Source organism: Mytilus californianus, unplaced genomic scaffold, assembly GCF_021869535.1.
Source record: "Mytilus californianus isolate M0D057914Y unplaced genomic scaffold, xbMytCali1.0.p SCAF_2, whole genome shotgun sequence".
Lineage (NCBI taxonomy): Eukaryota > Metazoa > Mollusca > Bivalvia > Mytilida > Mytilidae > Mytilus > Mytilus californianus.
In genome coordinates, this window is record NW_026262668.1 from 63,955,364 (window position 1) to 63,963,463 (window position 8,100).

The window sequence follows — 8,100 nt, forward strand, 5'->3', positions numbered from 1 at the left end:
AGTCCATTTTTTGAAAAATACGGAAAAATGAAAATAGATATTTTCAAAATTTTGCTCTGGATATTGTATTTGGTCATAAAGAAGCTTCTGTCCAAATTTCATTAAATTCCATGAAGGTTTGACAAAGTTATTGATGTCTCAAAAAACTTTAAACAACAGACTGAACCTAAATATTGACACCGCCGACGCCGACGCTGACGAAGGAAACTAGGATCGCTATGTCTCGACTTCGCGCCATATAAATGTCGTAGGTTTGACAAAATGTTCAATTTAACAACAATGATTTTTATGTGAAAGATATAGAAATGAAGACGAAAATTTAATTTCATTCGACAAGAAATAAGTTTCAATCATATGTGCATTATACCAACCTGCTTGAAATTCATGTCTGTATTATTCAAAAGAGGCAAAAAAATTTAAATTGAAATACTGAAACATTTATTGACAATTGAAATAGTTATAACTATGTGTACTTTTGTGCGATAGACTAATTCGATTTTATATCGATTTATGAGAACTACTGTTGCCTAAATTTATAACATTAAACAATATGCAAATCAGTTCATTGAAGTGAATTTGTTATCAATATATCATAATGGCGTTCTACATTTGTACGTTGCACTTTCTTTACCTCCCGTCCAAGTAAGAGCATGCATGTCTGTGTGACGTTTCTCAAATCACTGAGGGAAATTCATGAATGAAGTCCGTGTTTTGAAAACTTCGTGAATAATATGAGGCTATTTTCAGGTAACGGGTTTTTTTTGTGTATTAAGTACAAATGATTTGAAAATTTATAATAATTTATACCAAAAAACGAGGAAGATACAAAGTCGATTTATTGTAAAACTTCGTGTATCAGATAAAAAAATCTACCTGATTCAGATTAAACAGGTGTCTTTTTTTCCGCAGAGATCGTTTTGTTTGCTATGAAATTGTATTACTAGACTCAAATTATTATGTACACAAACAGAATAACTCAAAAATATTCGTCCTTATATGAGAAGTCCTCGTTAACAGTAAGAAAATCAATCAAACGAAAAATAAATATAAAAATTAATATACTAATGATTCCAATATTGTTAACTTTTTTTCGCAACAGTTGCACTTGCGCATTGCGAGGTACAAGAGTATTGAAGACCAAGATTTTACAATATATACAGCGAAGGAAATCCTTAGTTTTTTGAACGATTCAAGGTTTTGTAAACAGTTTATTTATAATTATGACCATGCCAATGACAGAATTGCTTACTACTTGGCTGGTGATGCCTTCGGGGAAGAAACCTCCAGTAGCAGTGGCATCGACTCAGTGGGTGTAAAAGAACTCCTGATATGCCAGACGATCGTTTTATCTACAAAACACTCACCAATGACGCTCGAATCAAAAGTTAAGAACAAATTTGAAGAGTTAAAATTCACTGTTTTATTATAAATGGAAAAGGAAAGATAATCATGGTGTATCAATTCACAACCCACTATTGATTCATGCACACGAAAAACAACAAAATAAAAACAAACAGCGAAAAAATTGCTGTTCTTCATCTCAAAGTTACAAGTAAAAAGAATTCATCTCTTTCAAAATTCAAAACGATACCTAGCACCGGTTTTGCCGGAATTTTCTGCTAGATGTCGATCATACTAATCTGTTCACTGAAGAAGACTGCTGCGGGGTTATGTCAACAAATAATAAATTGTATCCGGCTTAGAAATCAAACAAATACTGTTATAAATTACCCGATATTCTAATATTGCAATACAAAAACATATAAATATTTAAGGTGGAACTGTAGTTTTTCATGTGCCATAGAAATAACGACAGCATTTTTAGAATGTTCATCACTTTCTAAAACTGAACCAGAACCTACATACACAGTTAACTGAAGTACTTTTATCATATATTTCAACAATTCAGAAATAAATGTGAATATGTATGATGACCGTTTACTTATTCTGCTATCTTTATAAACTTAAGACCACTAGTGCTTTAACTGTAGCCTTTGATCATGCAAGAAATTCTCAAAAATTCATTTTCGCCTGTATGTAAAATCATATCATAATTTTCTACACCTGATTCATCCACCAGCTTGGGGAAATTCTTTCAGTAGATGCTATATTTTTTGTTCAATCACAGCGTTTATACATGATCATACATTGTCCTAAGTACGGGTACACAAAAGAGCAACCTAGTTCCCAGAAAGTAAAAACAAATTACCGTTCCACATTAAACATTAGCAATCGCCGGGTTTTACAAATAAGACAAAGCATGAAAAAAATAATCTGATTTCATTTGTTCTCAATATTGTGAAATTACCTTCATTGGGATCTTCCAGTGCTTATCTAATTTAAAATATAGAAAGTTTAAAGGTGAAAAAATATAAATGTGATGGATAAGAAAATTAAAATCAAACAAGATAAAAGGGGCTAAGGTAATATTTACCTGAAAGAGAGTATTTTTAATAGTCCAGAATCTATCATGAACTGAGAAATACAAATGGACTATAGTATCAACGGACAAAACAGTTGAGCTATGTACTGCCGAAGAAATCAGTATTAGGGCAAATTTAAACAAACGGTGAGGATAATGCATTTAAAATTCACGGAAAAGGGGGGGGGGGGGGTGGTGGTGGTTGGGGGGTGGGGGGGTGATACTGTAATATTTGGAATATATGAAGCGTTATGTATTGCAATGTAATAAAATAATTGACCCAAGAAGATGAATGATAAAATAACAGTTTTCTAATATGGCCGTATTCAACCACTTTATAAATTATTTACTTGATTAATTTGAATGACGAACCATAATTGAAAATGTAGTAATATGATGGTCAGGGTGCAGGTTGTTTCTAAACCTGAAAATTCCGTCTAAGATTGATTCGTACCTACATTGAGACGTTTTATAACTTTCATATGTTTTACTGAGATTTTGGTACCTCAGAACATATTGAGCATTCACAGAATGCAATTGACTTAGTTAACACGACTCAATAGAAGTATACATGTATATATATACTAGTATATATGTCTGAATGAAAAAGCGCTTACTTTTAAAGCAGTTTTTTAACTCTCACGCATTTTACGTGAGAAAACATATGTTGGCTTGGGTATTAAATATGGTGAACCTAAACTGACAACCGGCAATAAAAAAAATACTACAGGGATGTCAATGAGGCTGAACTGGATGCATAAATATATGGACGATCAAATTGTGCAGGATGAATGCCTGGCTTTTTACATATTGGGGTAGCTTTGCAAAAACTCTTTGAGGGGTTTGTTGCTCGTATTTGCATGGGAAAATTCTGTTCAATCTTACATATATTTTTTGCATACATGTATTTTAAATTGTATTTGACAAAAACGATGAAAAAATCAGCAATACATACTATTATTTTTCAATTTTAAATCTTTATCTCCAAATTTTCTACCTATACGGACATGAATGTTAGTTAATTAAAATTCGAATGGATGTAGCAAGTTCTTGCAATATTGATATAAATCAAATATAATAGAGTTTTAATATAGAAATTTTGATATTTCATTAGGTATGTGGAGGAATGGCTGATTTGTATGACTGCCAAAGGGGTTGTGAAAAATAGATTATGGAAAATATTATTTTCCAAATAAGAAACAGATTCGTGAGGCTGCATTTATATCCACAATGCTGCCAATATTTGCAGAATGCTTCCCCGATTTGGAAAAAGTAATGAAAAATAAGACAGAAAACAAAAGTACTTATTAATCATGTGATTTATCCATTTGTGTAGAATATGTCCATCAACCAAGTTATATCATATACATTGTTTTGTATTTTCTAAATAGATTAATGAGATTTGAACATCGGTAAACAACTGTTGCCTCTAATTTTTAGCAAATATACTCATTCTCTAAGTTTGTCATGGAACCTTCAACACTGAATCAAAATAGCGAATACAAATTGGGTATATGGTCTATGGCGAAAATAACTAAGATCTTGGATATTTTGCAAGTATTATACCAAGTAATATGCCAGTTCACCAAATCAAAAAGCGAATGAAAACTGCAAAGAATTGCTTAAAAGCCAAACAAACCGAGGATGCACCAAAAATGAAAAGTCAATGAAGGAAAAACATTAACACAATGGTCAAAAGGAATAAGATGAAAATTGAAACGATAACCCATTATACATCAAACAGGAAACTGAAAATTCACCAATACAAAACCACAAAGAGGCGGGAGTGATCTAATGTTTAGGAAAGGGTAAGCAGTTCCATTATCGGCAATCGTCGTCTCGCTCATTATTAGTAAAAATCAGATGATTAGTCGTATTCGGTGATCACTTATACGGGTTACCATGCATGGCGTAGGAGACGATATCATGATATATGGTGACTATGAAAACATAACCGGGGTCATCCAAGACACCGTTACTATTGTACGGTAAACCAGTTTATAACAACGTATGTTCGAAAAGTTGACTTCGATTTTATTTAATCATTTAGACAGCCTCCTTCTATTTACGAAATCCTGATAGGACTTTTGTCACACAATCTCTAGAATGTCCTATCAACTGGGATAATTAAACTCCATATGAATTACTTGCCTATAAGTGTGTACATCCCATTGTATAACACAGTGTGACAGCAATTACACATGTATTCGAATTTTATATTCTTATTAATTAAAGCCCTATATTAAAATTGTCCAACATGAGCGGTACTTTAAGGGTAATGTGTAAAGTAATGTACAACTGTAATGGGTTGAGTAATATTTGCATTTTTTCATCCCTTTTTTTATTAGCATACATATCATAATAAATATATATATACTTCTTTAGTTCTTTCTCCGAATCATATTTTTTTTCAAGAATATATTTTCCGAATTATAAACTTTTATTATGTCGCTGTGATTTTTTGTTAATCCTCTTCCGATTCATTATATTACGCATTATTAAGTTTAATTATCAACGTTCAACCTTGAATTTCATGGATTGATCACCTTGTCTTATGTGACCATGTCTTGAAATTGGAACAAAGTCTAAGACTGTCAGTTTTCAAGGACAGTAATATAAAGACATGTAAACAAGGCGTTTGTTGTGTTAACCATTTTTGTATTAGATTGTATTCGCCTTTGTTGTGTTAATCCTTATGTATTGTATATAATACCGATTTTGTAGCCCAATTAGATACATTTTAATTATTAACACCATGCTAATATTGTTCATGCAAAATGATGCTTTAAATAATCAAAAAGGGGGAGGTAAATTTAATTGAGAAATAAATCCAATTACAGCTTATATATAATAAAGGATCTTGCAACTGAGTTCAAGATCCAGTTATATTTTATTTAAGATAAATATAAAGATAAGAAGATGAGGTATTATTGCCAATGAGACAACTCTTCACCAAAGACCAAATGATGAAGTTAACAACAAAAGTTCACCGCATAGTCAGCGATAAATAGCCCCGAAAGGACAAACGAGAAAACTAACGGCCTAATTTATGTACTTAATACTTAATGAAAAACAAATATCATGTACAGCAACAAAAGATAACCACTGAATTACAGGCTCCTGACTTGGGACAGGCACATACAGAATGTGGCGGGGTTAAACATGTTTGCTGCCGCCAAACCCTCTCCCTAACCTGGGACAGTGGTGTTACAGTACAACATAAAAACAAAGCATGATATCCGTTATCATTCAATGAGTTCACGGTGAAAATCAAAAGGTAATTCACGGTCTCTATTATTTCCTACTTATGCGAATAACCTTTTGTTTTAATTTTATCTATAAAAGCTGGAATATAAGGAAGTATATTCCAGACATAATTACATACCTCAAATCTGATATATTATACGACATTTTTAAACAACGGAAATAAATTTGACACATTACTATATATAGTAATGAAAGGAGATATACGCAGAATATAAATCAATACAACGATTAAAAGCAAAATATTTTGGAATCCAAACGTGCATCATCAATTTCAAAAATAGAAAAAAGCCAACAGTTAAGCCTAATCCGGTTTAGGATTTATAGCTTTACCTGAGTTTCGCTTAGTTGGCAATGCACTTTACTTTCTAAGCAAAATCCATATTTGTTTGTAAGAATGCAGACAAATATTTAACAGAGTATCGATCAGTGATAATGGAATCACTGTTGAGCCATCCGATAACTCAAACTATATAGTTTCGTAAAGTACAGTTACGTAAATTCCTCCTTGATTCTTATGGAGTATACATACTAAAATGGAGTACATATTCTAAACAAATAACCGACAAATCTATAAGAACTTTGCAACAAAGGGTGCAATCAAAAGCACAGACAACACCATGGCCAGAAGTAAATTAATCGAAAAAGGCAAGCAAGGAGCAATACATAGTCAACAAAACACCACATCGAACACTAAAAATTGAGTAACACGAGCAACACCGAAACCTGTGGAAGATCAAATATTAAGTCTTAATTTGAATAAAAGTAGGATTTTTTTTTTAAAAGAAAAGAATAAACAAGCCCGTTACCTATAAAAACAACATAAACATTGAAAACAAAAAAGCATAAATCCAAAAAAATTTAAACAATGCAAACTGTATACATATCAACTTATATGTTGTCTTAAGATCTAAGACTTCAAAAACATGTTTCTCGTGAGTTGAGACACAGACACATCGTATCGGTCAAGTAAGTCGTGATTTTTAACGTAATACATCCACTTTAACTTATCGAAGAAAGATCACCCTAGGTTTTTAGTGGGGTTCGTGTTGTTCAGTCTTTAGTTTTTAATGTTTTTTATTTTTTTTTTATTTTTTTTTTTATTTTGTCTTTTTTTTTCTTTGCCATGGCGTTGCCATTCTTTGCCATGGCGTTGTCAGTTCATTTTCGACTTATGAGTTTTAATGTCCCTTTGGTATCTTTCGCCTCTCTTTTGCATTTGTACATTAGTGTTTAATTAAGCATTTAATTTGATATGGGGTGTAGATATAGACGAAGCTACAATTGATGCTTATAGGAAGAAAGCCCAAAAGACCTCTTGTTCGAATGTTTTTTTTGAGAAAAAGGTTGATGGAAATATGCCAGATTTTTTAAAAGACAAATTCGACATTATTATTATGTCAGATGTATTACATGATCTGCGGACCCGAACACAATTATGGCGAATTTCAGAACAATATTGAAACCTGGTGGTTATGTTAAAGCTTTTGATCCACCTGTTTACTCTGATCACATGAAAAATGTTGGTTATAACGACGCAGTAGAGTGTATGCCTTACAGCGTATTCACATGTTTACCTAACAGTATGTCAGAAAAGCCAGCGATTGGTCATGGGATCGGATGGGGCTTTGAAGATAAATTAAAGTATATTGAAAGTCAGGGATTCCAAATTTTGGCAATAGATGGTGAGGATTTTAAATTTCCAAAGTGGAGAATTGTGTTCAAACAGAGTGTATGAAATATTTTTATTTGTACATATTTGATAATGCAACGGGGACACTGTTAGTGGCATTTCATTCTTTTTAAATTTTTAAATTATCAATATTTAAAATCCATTTACTCTTACTAAATAAATTCATTATAAATACAAGGCTTAAAATTTAGTACGACAGACACGCGTTTCGTTTACAAAAGTCCCAGCAGTGACGCTCAAATAAAATAAGTTAAAAAGGCTGGGAAGTCGCCCGGGTTAACAAGGTCCTCTTTTGCTGCACGGAACACTGTAGCATTTGATTTGTGTGTTCCACAGGAATATCCTCCGGGATACCCCTGATTTGACGTACGTTCAGCCAGAAGGTAATTACAACTTTAAAAATTCAGATACTTTTCATAAATTAAAGCCATTTTCCGTTTATATTATAGACTGTTTGAATACACCTGCTACGAGTGAATCAACACCTATCATTTCTTCTTGTAAACACAAAAAAAAGGAAAAGGAGCACGTGTAAGACATGTAAAATGTTAGTCACGACTCCTGATTTTACCAGTTATTTAACAGGATAAACGTATTATACTAAATCTTTCGAGCCTCTGGACTGTTCCACGGACAATGTCGTGTACGGAATTGAATGTACTTTGTGTGGACTTCTTTATGTTGGTGAAACTCGACAAACTTTGCGTAAAAGGATGAATCA

At 32.4% G+C, this 8,100-nt stretch overlaps 1 pseudogene; it reads left to right on the top strand.

Moving 5' to 3' along the window:
• The first annotated feature begins 595 nt into the window (after nucleotides 1-595).
• Nucleotides 596-7,424, top strand: LOC127729056 (uncharacterized; annotated as a pseudogene).
• The last annotated feature ends 676 nt before the right edge of the window (nucleotides 7,425-8,100 follow it).